The 13,470-nt window shown below is 33.6% G+C and overlaps 1 long non-coding RNA gene and 1 pseudogene across 1 annotated transcript; one reads left to right on the forward strand and one right to left on the reverse strand.

Moving 5' to 3' along the window:
* LOC128205825 (ferroxidase HEPHL1-like) overlaps nucleotides 1-13,470 on the forward strand; it is a 322,009-nt pseudogene that overhangs the window by 231,958 nt on the left and 76,581 nt on the right.
* Nucleotides 5,488-8,234, reverse strand: LOC128246108 (uncharacterized). Its single transcript, XR_008263236.1, has 4 exons — nucleotides 8,189-8,234; nucleotides 7,880-7,976; nucleotides 6,664-6,763; nucleotides 5,488-5,526 (listed from the first exon to the last, which is right to left on the reverse strand). It is a non-coding gene; the product is annotated as an uncharacterized LOC128246108 (long non-coding RNA).

A 13,470-nucleotide genomic window follows, 5' to 3' on the forward strand; every position in this document is an offset into this window, starting at 1 on the left:
TCCAAAAGTCCGCAAGCACAGGCAGTTCCATGGTGGAAAATATCAATTCCACTTTGTCCAAACTTCACGTCCTGAATTAAGTTCAAATTCTCATTCTGGAACTAAGTTAAAGCCTGTAAAAAGAAAAGCTTCCTGTACATTTCCAAATGAATGGTCAAGTATCTTGCTGACAAATTTACAATTCTGTTCTCATGCCATAACTATGCAGAACTTATTTCTGAATTTGATTTTAGAAGAAGGAATTGTTGATTGCAAAAAACTAAGTTTTCTTAAGTTAGAATATGACACTGCTCTATTAGCATCAGCCAAAACCTGCACCAAAGGTGTTTTTGTATGTCATGTATTTAAAATCATTGTAGACAATGCTGAATATCTGTACATCCGCTATGTTGAGTCTGGAGTGTATGCTGGCCTAATGGAACAGAAATATTTGCAAGAAATCAAAGATACATTTCATTACACTGACAATAATATGTTTTTGCATAATACATTAACAGTGGAAGATATACAGAACATGGAATCTGATCATATAAAAGATAAAAAGGAAAAGCCGAATACATATAAGCCCAGCAGCAGACTTAATGATTTCTTTAGGCAAAAATTCATTCCAGGTATTCCTGATACAAGACAAATGAAGGACACTGATAATATTAATTGTTTATCCTTTGCAGTATCAATTTTGCCCTTTTCTTCAACCTCAACTGCCAAGTTTATGGATGCTTGTACTGCAGGAAAGGAAGACCGTCTTCAAGCTTTGCTTTTAGATTTTAGGCACTCAAAATTGGAACAGGTTCCTCGAAACTCGAGGGAAATATTTCAGCAGCAATATGAAGGAGAAGAAACCCTTTTAAGTCAGTCAAAGGCATTAAATTGTTTACCAGGTGAAAAATTTCGAAAAATTATCTTTTATATGTGTACTGTTTGAGATGATCAGATATCTGTTTTATTTCATGGAAATATCTTTTTAAAGCATTGGAAAGCACTCGCTGTTATATACAATGTAGATATGAAAAAACCTCATGGTATACCTTTTCAGGTTCAGTGGGAATCTAAATATGACTATAAAAATCCCTCAACTACTCAATGATCAGCCAAATTCAAACATACCGTAAGTATTTTATTCAATAATATAACATAGTACATTATAATAATTTTTCACAGGTCTATCTATGGCACAATGATGGTTAATGATTACAGAATAACCTAGAACTTAAAAAGAACATATAAAACAAGTTTGATGCTAAAATCACTAATGTTTCTCTTAAAGCTACACTCTCACAGATTTAATGTTTTTACAACTTAATGAAAGTTTCAAGTTACATAAAACATGAAAATCGATAGGAGATAAATGCAGTACTATAAATAAAATATGTATTAAAAATAATACATATTTTTAATACAAAGACACAAATTAAAGAAAGCAGACTGTCAGGCCATGATAAAGATTTGTGGAGACATAACCTCAAAGGCATACACAGACATAAGACTGTGAGATGCCTTGTTAGTACATTTCAATGATTAAGAATGGATCATTAGTTCCACTAACTCTGACAGAATTTACTTCATATCATCTAACTACTATATCAGAGGTCAAATTCTTAGGCAATACTAGCAAGTGCATACGTGCAAAGACACATAGATCATAATATATCCACATTAAACAGATTTTTTAAAGATGCACTCTTACTCCCAAAAAGGTTTACCACTACTAATACTATTGTTTTAATATTGCGAAAAGGAGAAATGAATGTTGAAAGCAATGGTTCTCATGAAGGATACCGATTTTGATTTGAAAGAAATGTGCATAAAACATGGTGTATCTACCTTATGAGACTATTAAAGTAAATCACAGTAAATCTTTTAGCATTCATCAATCATTAAATATTTTTGCGTTTTCTGTTATTAAATACAGGGTTACAAACTTGCTACCAGTAATAAATATGTTCCATCAATGCATTATTTAGTAAGTAGTTAAAGGTTTATCACTCAAAATATATGTTTGTTATACATATGTATGCATTGATTTTGAATAAGAGTGTCACTTTAACAATTAATTTGATTTAAAAATTACCTGACAAGAATTAGGAGCTTAAGAATATGGAATTTAAAAAAAATAATAAAGCAATACTTTTCATAAAATTAAAAGGCAGCAACAACAGTCACAGTATGTTTTAGCATATGCTATTTAAAACAATCTCTCAATATGGTCCAACTCGTACCCTACACATAAAAAGTACAAGTTGTATTTAAAGATAAATTCATGGTACGTAAACAGCTACAAATTTAAAAGAAGTGACACTCTTATTCAAATTAACATTTTCTGTTTTTTTTTTAACAATGTATCTTCTTACATTATGATGTAATATGTGCTTGTCAAAAGCAATAGAAAAATCAATTTAAAAAGTAAACAAGAATCGTGATGTGACAATAATTGTTTTGTTAAGGATTGGCAGAAGAAGTTCAGTTTCAACTGCTGTCTTCTATTTTTATAACACTGACCTAGATCCTATGCGCCCAAAACACAATCTCATGAAAGTTCTCAATAAACTCTTCCTATATATCAAGTTTGGTCACAGTATATCAACCATAACTTAGGTTATTCAGTACCAAAAAGTAATATTTTTTTAGTAACAGTGACATTGACCCTAAGGGGCCCAAGGCATTCGAATGAAAGCTCTCCATTAACTTGTCATATATACCAAGTTTGGTCACACATTGTCACCCCTTACTTATTCAGTACAAACTATAATTGTACTTTTCAGCAATACTGACTTTGACCTAGATCATAACCCAAAACACAATAAACAAGAGCTGTCACAGTATGTGACGAATGCCCCCAAATGTGACATTGACCTACGAACAAGGCCAGTACATGAAAAGTTGATCTTGCCTTTATGTGTCAAATACATATGGCAAGTTATTTTAAATTTCCTCTGAACATAAAAAAATACCACCCATACTTGACAACCTACACTGTTATGTCCTTATATTCAGAATTCCCTTGTGAATAAACACTAAGTGTATCTTTCACCTTAGAGGTAGGGACATGGGTCTTGCACAGGACACGTCGTCTTCGTATGTGGAACACATGTAGCAAGTTATTTTAAAATCTGTCTTTACAAGGGAAAGTTACAGCCCGGATACGACAACCTATACCCTATGTCCTTGTATGCAGCACTCCATTGTAAATAAACACTAAGTGTGACCTTGACCTTTGAGGTAGGGACACGGGTCTTGCACGCGACACATCGTCTTGGTATGTGGAACACGTGTGGCAAGTTATTTTAAAATCTGTCCATACAAGAGAAAGTAACAGCCCGGACACGACAACCTATACTCTATGTCCTTATATGCAGCACTCCATTGTGAATAAACACTAAGTGTGACCTTGACCTTTGAGGTAGGGACACGGGTTTTGCACGCGACACGTCGTCTTGGTATGTGGAACACATTTGGCAAGTTATTTTAAAATCTGTCCATTCAAGGGAAAGTTACAGCCCGGACACAACAACCTATACTCTATGCCCTTATATGCAGCACTCCATTGTGAATAAACACTAAGTGTGACCTTGACCTTTGAGGTAGGGACACGGGTCTTGCACGCGACACGTCGTCTTGGTATGTGGTACACATGTGGCAAGTTATTTTAAAATCTGTCCATACAAGGGAAAGTTACAGCCCGGACACGACAACCTATACTCTATGCTTATATGCAGCACTCTATGGTGAATAAACACTAAGTGTGACCTTGACCTTTGAGGTAGGGACACGGGTTTTGCACGCGACACGTCGTCTTGGTATGTGGTACACATGTGGCAAGTTATTTTAAAATCTGTCCATACAAGAGAAAGTTACAGCCCGGACACGACAACCTATACTCTATGTCCTTATATGCAGCACTCCATTGTGAATAAACACTAAGTGTGACCTTGACCTTTGAGGTAGGGACACGGGTCTTGCACGCCACACATCGTCTTGGTATCTGGAACACATTTGGCAAGTTATTTTAAAATCTGTCCATACAAGGGAAAGTTACAGAGCCGGACGGACGGACGGACGGTGCGATTTTAATATGCCCACCTTCGGGGGCATAAAAAGTTTGTATGAACTTTCATATAAACCAAGTTTGGTCACAATATGTCGACCTTTAAGTTAATCAATACCAGTTCTTTTGCTTTTAATAGTAACTTTGACCTTTATATTGATCCCAGAAGCCTAAAACGCAATCTCATGAAAGGTCTTCATAAAGGCTTCCTACATACGAAGTTTGGTCACTATATGTCAAACCTAGCTAAAATTATTTTACACATAAGGTGACTTTAAAGACCCTTCTACCAGCCCGCCCAAACAATTAGCTTTCAAAAACCCTGTTAAGAATATATAAATGTGCCTGACATAAGAAATAAAAATGAAAAAAGGGCAATAATTTGTATTTAGTTAAAATGGAGTTATGTCACCTTATTGTAAGATATTCATCATTAATTGTGCAAGGTATTAAGTCCATTGAATGAAGGCTATTGAAGTATTAACCTCATTATGTAATGGCCCTGAACAACTGTATGGAGTATTAAGTGACTTTAATGAAGGGTTTTGCAGTTATGAGTGAAAATCCCAACTTGGTCTTAAACTTTAACCGGACGCTAAAGCCAAAGCAGATGCTGAGGCGAGTGGTATAACCCTCCTTATTATTCAAATAGTCCAGCTAAAAATGTTGATAAGGTACATACCAGTTTGATATTTTGTCCATTTAAAAATATAACCACTGGAGGGAAGGCATTTATTAAGTTTTTATGCCAACCCCATACAAAAGCAAATGTGCCTTTTGGGGTGCAAATTAGCAAAAAAGCCCAACCATATATTATTAAAAATCTGCCAAACCCGGTGGTTATATGTTTTAGAAGAATAGCCCTAAGTGTTAATTACACTAAATATCGCCTTATTACAGCTTTGTTATTGACTTAAGACATGAGATGTTTATAATGTGTATTAGAGAGGTCCAATATCTATCGTTTTTGTTTAAGTCCCAGTCTAATTAAGATATCAAACTGGTATGTACCGGTACTCCCATATTTTATTGAAATGATTCCAATAACACCCTTATCTCTGTTACTTAAAAATACAGTTGTCATAACAGAGCCCGTCCTCTTTAAGTCCACATTGGCAGTGAGATTAAATTAAAATGTGATTCTGTTCATTCTTCTTCAAACAGCATTCATCGTGAATCTCGGACATCTTTAATCTATTGGAAATAGAAAGAAGACCTTCATAGAAATTATTTCCATTTTCAGTTTTATGTATTTCATCATTATGGCAATTAAATAATAGTACAAATAATATCAAATTATTATAAAGATGATTTTGACTTCTGTCATCTTCATTGCATCTAATCCATCTACATTATACTATCCTTTTACAATTGACATCTTTTTTAAATATAAATATATATATAAATACTGAATGTCTAATAAACATTACATGTAAAAGCGTCATGACTTGCACCCATATCTGTTTTAACTGAGTCTGTATCTGAAAAGAGTGCATAAAATCAAAGCTTCACATACAAATTAGCTTCATGTAATAAAGAAATATATAATGATGCTATGAAGACAAACATACACTTATAATAAACTAGAGGCCTATGTTCTACTGGCTGGGTTTGTGTGGTCAACATCACTGTTTTCGAAAAGAACCAACCCCTTATGGATTCTGAATACTCATTTTTTCATAAAGGCCCATAATCTTATCATTTCAAGGTTTTTCGAAAGGAACCAAGCTCTAATGGATATCAAAATACTGTACAAGTTTCATCAAGATACGATCAAAACTGAAGACTGTATCTTGTTAACCAGCAACTGCTTACTGACACACTGATTTTTTTACTATCAAGGCCCATAATCTAGGCATGCATAGGCGGATCTGGCTGGTTTTCAAAAGGAACCAAGCTCTTATGGATATGTAGATACTGTTCAAGTTTCATCGAGATACAATCAAAACTGAAGACTGTATCTTGTTAACCAGCAACTGCTTACTGACACACTGATTTTTTTACTATCAAGGCCCATAATCTAGGCATGCATGGGCGGATCTGGCTGGTTTTCAAAAGGAACCAAGCTCTTATGGATATGTAGATACTGTTCAAGTTCCATCGAGATACAATCAAAACTGAAGGCTGTATCATGTTAACGAGCAACTGCTTACTGACACATTGATTTTTTATACTATCAAGGCCCATAATCTAGGCATGCATGGGCGGATCTGGCTGGTTTTCAAAAGGAACCGAGCTCTTATGGATATGTAAATACTGTACAAGTTTCATCAAGATACAATCAAAACTGAAGGCTGTATCATGTTAAAGAGGAATTGTTTACAGACGCACGGAGGCACATACTACGTACACACTACCATCGCATAAGACTAAATGACTAAACAATAAACCAGTCCATTAGTTGAATAATTAAATTATATGATTTGTAATGTTCAGTCAACATTTAATGTATTGCACAAGCTCATGGTTGTTTAACATGTTAAACTTGTTAGGAATTAAATATCCAGTTAATAAACATATTATTCTTTGGGTTTAATTGCTGTAACGTTTGTTATTCAAATTAAATGACGCAACATGTTCAAATGGTCAATTCAGCCCATTTCTAAATTTACCATTACCTGGTATGTTTGAATTGTGTTGACCAGGTGGATGAGGTTAATGGAGCAATGGATGATAAAGCGGCTGACTGCGAGTGCTGACATCTCTAGGCTTCAGGAACTGATTCAGAAAATTAATTGAAATTAATTCTTCTTGTATATTTATGTTTTTTCCCATTAATGATTTTAAAAAAAACATAATGTCATTGCTTTTAAAGTATAAGCATGACAGCAAAAACAAATACTATAAATAAGCATATATATGAGAGACTGTCCAAATTTCATTAATCTGCACATTTGTAGAATTCATCATGAAAAATGGGCACATACTATTTGTTCTTTCTGAAGTTAACTGTATTACAAAAATTGTAATCAGATTTTGACTAGATTATGTACTGAACACATATGCCATGTAATAAAATAAAACTATGCCCTACATTCCTGTTTCAGTTCTTGTTTGGAGCACACCCAATATCAATGCAAAAGGTGCATCGCACATTTTTGTTCAAGATACATGTTTACAAGCGGCGCCATGTATAAGGCATTTTGAATAAAAAAAAATTCCTTTTGTAAGTAAATGATTGAACACATGAATGAAATGACATACAGAATTATCATATCAACATTACAACAAGTTTATAATACTACTTGTTTTCCTACCACAGATTCTTCATGTTCTTTATGAAAAAGAAATTAAGAAAGTAGTGTTCATACATTTTGAATTTTTAATACAGTGTTCTTTCTTACCATGAATGTAGTCAAATTATGTAGGGTTGAAGTATGTAGTTGCATTGAAAACATGAGAAAAGTAATGGGACATAAATTATTCAAAAAATTGTGTGCCTATGACAATCCTTAAAAAGAAAGAAGTTTGGAAGAAATTTATATACATAGAAAAAACAAAATTATTTCATTTGTAGTACCGGTAATTCTTTTGCAAGGCCCAGAATCACGCAATGCATATCATTTGGTAAACAACACATTTTTCAGGCATGTGGGAAAAGGCTGTGACCTGTACTTTTGTTTTTAAACTAATATACGATACATTTAAGGAGGTTGCAATTATAAGTAACTTCTACTTCAATGAAATCGGCTCGGGTTCATATAAATCAGAAAAAGAAAGATACAGAAATCGAAATGTTATATACTTAATACTCTGTGTACAGCACTGATGATGATTGAATAACTGGTTATATACAAAACATTCCATATAATTTACATTGCATCAGGGACCCACCATCATCTTCAGTTTAAGGGGTTTCATGCGCTGCAGATCCTTGACATGTGCAAGCTGCTATTGCCCTTCTCTCCATTTCTATCTCATTGGCTGCAGGCTGAAATTTTTTAGTCTGCTTAGCACATCATAGCCACTTGGCAGAAGGTGGAATGAATTAATATTAACTTCAGTTATTATTATATGCAGTTATGACAGTATACTATCCAATGTTCTTCTATTACTTTTGATGAAAGGTTCTCTTCAAAGGACAAAAATGATAATCACAATTCTAATTGAAAAATATTTGTAAGTCATTACATGTATGTGTACCTTTTTTTCTCACAACAAGAAGTCTGCACAGTTCAAACATTTATACCTTCTTAATGTTGTTACTTGGGATGCCTCCTAGGATGGCTCAAGGCACCTGCAGAGAAACAATACTTGTCAGATAGAATATGCATTCAAAGATAAAACATTGGTTTATACACTCTTTTTTTATCTCACTATTTGGACCAAATATAATACCATAGTTTTATGATAAACATTAGGTTTATCTTTAAAGATCTTCCAACATATATTTATCCATATAAAGCACATAAACAAGGCAACCTGAAACTTAAGGATTTGATAAGAAATCCTCAAGTTTGTAAGCAGACAAAGTTAATTTGGCAATATTTGGACACATTGGTTAGAGTCTCATTGTCAATTAATGAAATAAACAAATGTATGGAATAAAAATACTCAATCAGACAACAGGTGGGATTTTTCTTGTTGCTTGTGAAAAAATACAAAGTACTTAACTGTTGTTTAATGAAATACCTTCTTTTTCATCAGAGGATTGATAATTATAAATCTAAGACAATGTTAAACATTGCATTATCACTAGTGTACGAGAATGATGAAATATAGGCTATATTTCAAGCAACTCCAGTTATACCCCATCCCCTAAAGATCAGCCAGTGTTATATACTAGTACCTCTTCTTGACTTTAAGCTGAGAACAGTCATTAACTTTTTTCCTTTTCTTCTTTATGCAACAAAGTTTAAAATAAAATTAAGTGCACATTACACATCATTACAAAATATTTGAATTAGCTTGACACATCTACTCTAGCTGTTAAATAGATACATGTGGTTTACTTGTAACATTTTTGCTACCAGTAATAATCAAATATATTATCAGCTTTGACAGGTTATAATTTTCACCTACTGTAAAACCATTTTCAATTTTGTGTGGTATGAATCTCATTCATAATCCCTTGTATTTCCCACGTTTTTACAAATGCATCTAAATCCCATCGGAAAACATCCTCTTGTATACATTGATCGTATACTGAGGGCAATATACCAGTACTATTTTGCAAATATGTTGGTCAGTCAATAAAAGTTGATTTGCACTACATCTGAGTGCAATTATTGTTTGTATCAGAATTTTAGGTTTTTATTTTTGTCTTCTTTGATCCAACAATCTGATCAATTCATCAAAAAATGAAAAAAGAAAGATTGAATTAATGCAAGCCATTTAAGTTCAAATTCTATGGAGATTAATTCTGTTACTACTATATATTTTAATGTTTAAAGGAACACTCTTATTCAAAATCAATACAAACGCATGTATAAACAAAAATAAATTCTAAGTGATAAATCTTTATCTTCTTCCTAAATAATGCATTTATGGTGAGTGCTAAAGATTAACTGTGATCTACTATGGTCTCATTGAAATACTGTGATTTCTGCACCTTTCTGTTAATTAAACTTGGTACTTTATACATGAAAACCATAGATTTAAACATTTTTTCATACATTTGGTATATAAAAACAATTGTACCAATTGTGATAAATCTTATTCGGGAGAAAGAGTGTGCCTAGTTTATCATGCAGATTTTTTTTTCCAAAGTTTACAAGCAAACTTAAGAGAAAAACATACAAGTACTTTACATAAATGATAAGCATTCTTAGGATAGCAGTAAGCCAGTTACTATCCTCACAAGAGACAATGCTCATCAAGGAATATAAATGCATAGGAGTGATTCAATAAAGTTAGCAACCATCTTTGATTTTGTCAAATCAAATATAGAAATCTCACTTTCAGATAGCTTTGAACATAACTGTAAACGAGAAGTTGAGCTAGACACAGGAAAGGACAGTGCGATTTTAATTTTTTTCACTCTCGGGGGCATAAAAAATACACCTCAGAAATCAGTGAGATAAATTGGTTTTACTTTAACTTACCCATAAGAACTCGATCAGGCCAAAGAACATTTGGATTCCTCTTCACAAAGAATGGTGGGAATGAAAGATGGTGTGTACTGTCCCTTCTGATGCACTGTATACAGGAATGATACATGTCTATTAATCATTGTTATCACTAACTACATGAAACATGGCTTGAAACGGGCCAATTTCAGCACAATTAAGAGAAAATAAATAATATTTATATGACCATAGAAAAATTGTTTGTATTTTGAAAGTCATTTTGAAACTCATATTCTTCACAAAATTGCAGTCTCCATTCATTTTCACTTAAGGCTTGATGGGATAAAATAGTTTTGAAACTATACCATTGAATTGCTTTCAATATTTTGGCTTTCCATGTCAAATATTTATTGTTATCATAGATGCAAATAAGTCATTGCCTTAACACAAAAGTAAGTACCTAAACAAGTAAATAATCCATTGAAAAGAACTCATATTGATAATTGGCTCCAAATGTAATCTTCTGTAAAAATCAACCTTGCCTTTGTGAGCATATCCCTGGATCTTTCCTGTGATGTTCCATCCTGAACATACTTTGGCTTTCACCATTCTGGAAATGCGAACAATGGGCCTGTAACAATTCAAAACAAAATTTTACAACTATAATATTAAATTGGGGTGGGGCATCATTTCAAGATCTGTTCAAAGACACAATTAAATCAGTGCCTGAATGTACAACAAGGCAATCCAAAGGACAGCTATATCCCCTGCAAATAACATTCTCGGATATCTGAACATAACGATATTTGTTATTCATATTGTGTGTACTAAGTGTAGGACCTTTAAATGTTAGATGTGACCTTGACCATTGAGTTATGGACACAGGTCAAGGTCACTGCAAATCATCCCAATGAGGACACATTTCTACCAGGTAATATGGTAATCCATTCCTGCAAGTTATACTCCAGACACGAGCATGTGTACTATGGCTTTTAAATGTCAGATGTGACCTTGAACATTGAGGTTTGGAACTGGGTCAAGGTCACTCCACATCATCTCAATGACAACATTTGTAAAAAGTTATATGATACCCATCAATGCATTTGAAATATGGACCCGGATCAAGTTCACTGCACATCGTCTCAATAAGGACAACATTTGTACCAAGGAAAATGGTAATCCATTAATGCATAAGTAAGTTAAAGCCCGGACACGAAATGTTATGGACAGACAGACGAAATGCATTCCTATAATCCTCTCCCCACTCTGTTGCGGGGGAATAAAATCAGAAACTTTTTAACAATCATCATTCAATGTCCGTGGACTGGAGTTACAAATTCAAAAATATTACAACTTAAAGCTGCACTCTCACAAATTTACCGTTTTTACAACTTTTTTATTATTTGTCTTGGAATTAGCAAACTTTTGTGTCAATATCTGCAAACCAGTGATGAAAGACCGTTGGCAAAATGTCACATCGCAGATTTTCATATTTCCATTCCAAATTTAATGTTTTATGGCTTAGACGATTTAAAAAAATGCATAAACATCAATTTTGGAGAGGAAATATGAAAATCTGCCATCTGATCTTTTGTCATCAGTCTTTTATTACTGGTTTTCTGATATTTACGCCAAAAACTGCTCGTTCCAAGACAAAAATAAAAAAGTTGTCAAAACGTTCAATCTGTGAGAGTGCAGCTTTAAGTCAATTTACAAAATATCAAGGTACTGAGTATCAGTGAAAGTGGCTTAAACTTTGGCTTTCAAGGGGCTTTCTCACGTAAGAAAAGTAAGATGCTGGGTTTCAAATTTGGCCACGCGGGTTTGAACCCAGTCTCCGACACATTTTTTTTTATATCAAAGCGTTACACATTCTATTCGATAATTGTCCAGACATCAGATGGTCAAAAACCCCAGTAACTTCTCAAAAACAGCATAGAAATGTCCTTGTGAGCTACCATGAGGCAGATCATTTATAATGAAGATAAACACAACAATTATGTCACATCACTGACATCAGCACAGTTTACCTGTTTAGAAATAGCACACAATGGGTTCCCAGTTAAAAAAAGCATGGAATGATATGACCTTGCAAGTCATGTGATCATTTCATATCTTAAACTCAACTTTAAAGCATTGTAGCAATACATATAGCCCGGAATTAACATAACTGAGTTTACCCATGCCGGTACAAATAAAAGGTGAATTTCAAGCTATTGAAATGCATGTAACAGTCCAATGACTCTATTGTTTCCAAAGTAACGTGTATATATTACAACAGTTTAATTTTTTTTGTACCGGAGGATTAGGTTGGGTAAACCAGAATAGCTATAATTCCGGGCTACAACTTTTTGCTGTGACTTTCAGCAGAGTTGACCTTCACTGTGTCTATGTCGTGACTAGCCTTTCAGTATACTAACCAAATCTGTGATATTTATATATATAATATATGCAAATTATATAGATGAAAAGCATTCCTTTGGCTGCCATTTTAGAGCACCTGCTGACACTGTATAGAAACACCAAACCTAATTGTACCCAAAGACAAAGCAATAATAGTTCCCATAATTGGGTATTGGAACCATGAGTTCACTGGACCACTTTATTGACTTTTACAGCAGGGTATGTATTGATCTGTAATTCATTTTTTTTTCACAACAATATATAAAAGTTATGTAAATTTTAGACAATATTTTTAATTGTGTGCAATTGTATTATGCGGTGTCCCTTTAAAAGATTAATAGTTTCATATCTAAATCATGCTCCAGTAAGAGTACTTAATTCTTTTAGGTATTGGATTTGTATCAACGCTGTTAATAAAACAGTACTGTCATATAATGAATACCACTGACACCAAAATGTATGATTTAGGTGTATAAAATCGTGTTTTTGTTTACTAAATATGTGTCTGTTTTGATGGATTTCTCCAACTGTTTGAACAAACTAGTTTGGTCGTTAGCTAGTGAAAAGGAGTATAAACATTGTTTCACTAAAAGCAATATATAGGTACCCTATGACTTGATATCAATATTATTCATGTTTGAAGTGTGTGTGGACATTTTTTTTTAAAAAGAAAAGATTACTATTACTATCTTTTGACTTTTCAATGTTATAACCCTAGAGGGTATTTAGCCTTTCTCGTATGCAAGGCTCACGCCTGTCATTTTTCGGCTGTGAATTTTAACAAATTCACAGACAGGCTGAAAAACAGACATTTTTTTCAAGTATTCTGTTTGTCATGTATAGTATACTATGAGAAATTCGTCCCTCAAACTGTCTGAAGAGTGACAATATTAAATTTTTTAAAAAGATGATAACACAAGTTAAATTGCACCAGTCAATTGTAACAACAAATTCCCAGGTCTGGGGGGACAAAGCGTGGTAACCAATAACTGGTGCATTGCATGCCACTTCCAT

This window comes from Mya arenaria, chromosome 2 (genome assembly GCF_026914265.1).
Source record: "Mya arenaria isolate MELC-2E11 chromosome 2, ASM2691426v1".
Taxonomy (NCBI): Eukaryota; Metazoa; Mollusca; class Bivalvia; order Myida; family Myidae; genus Mya; species Mya arenaria.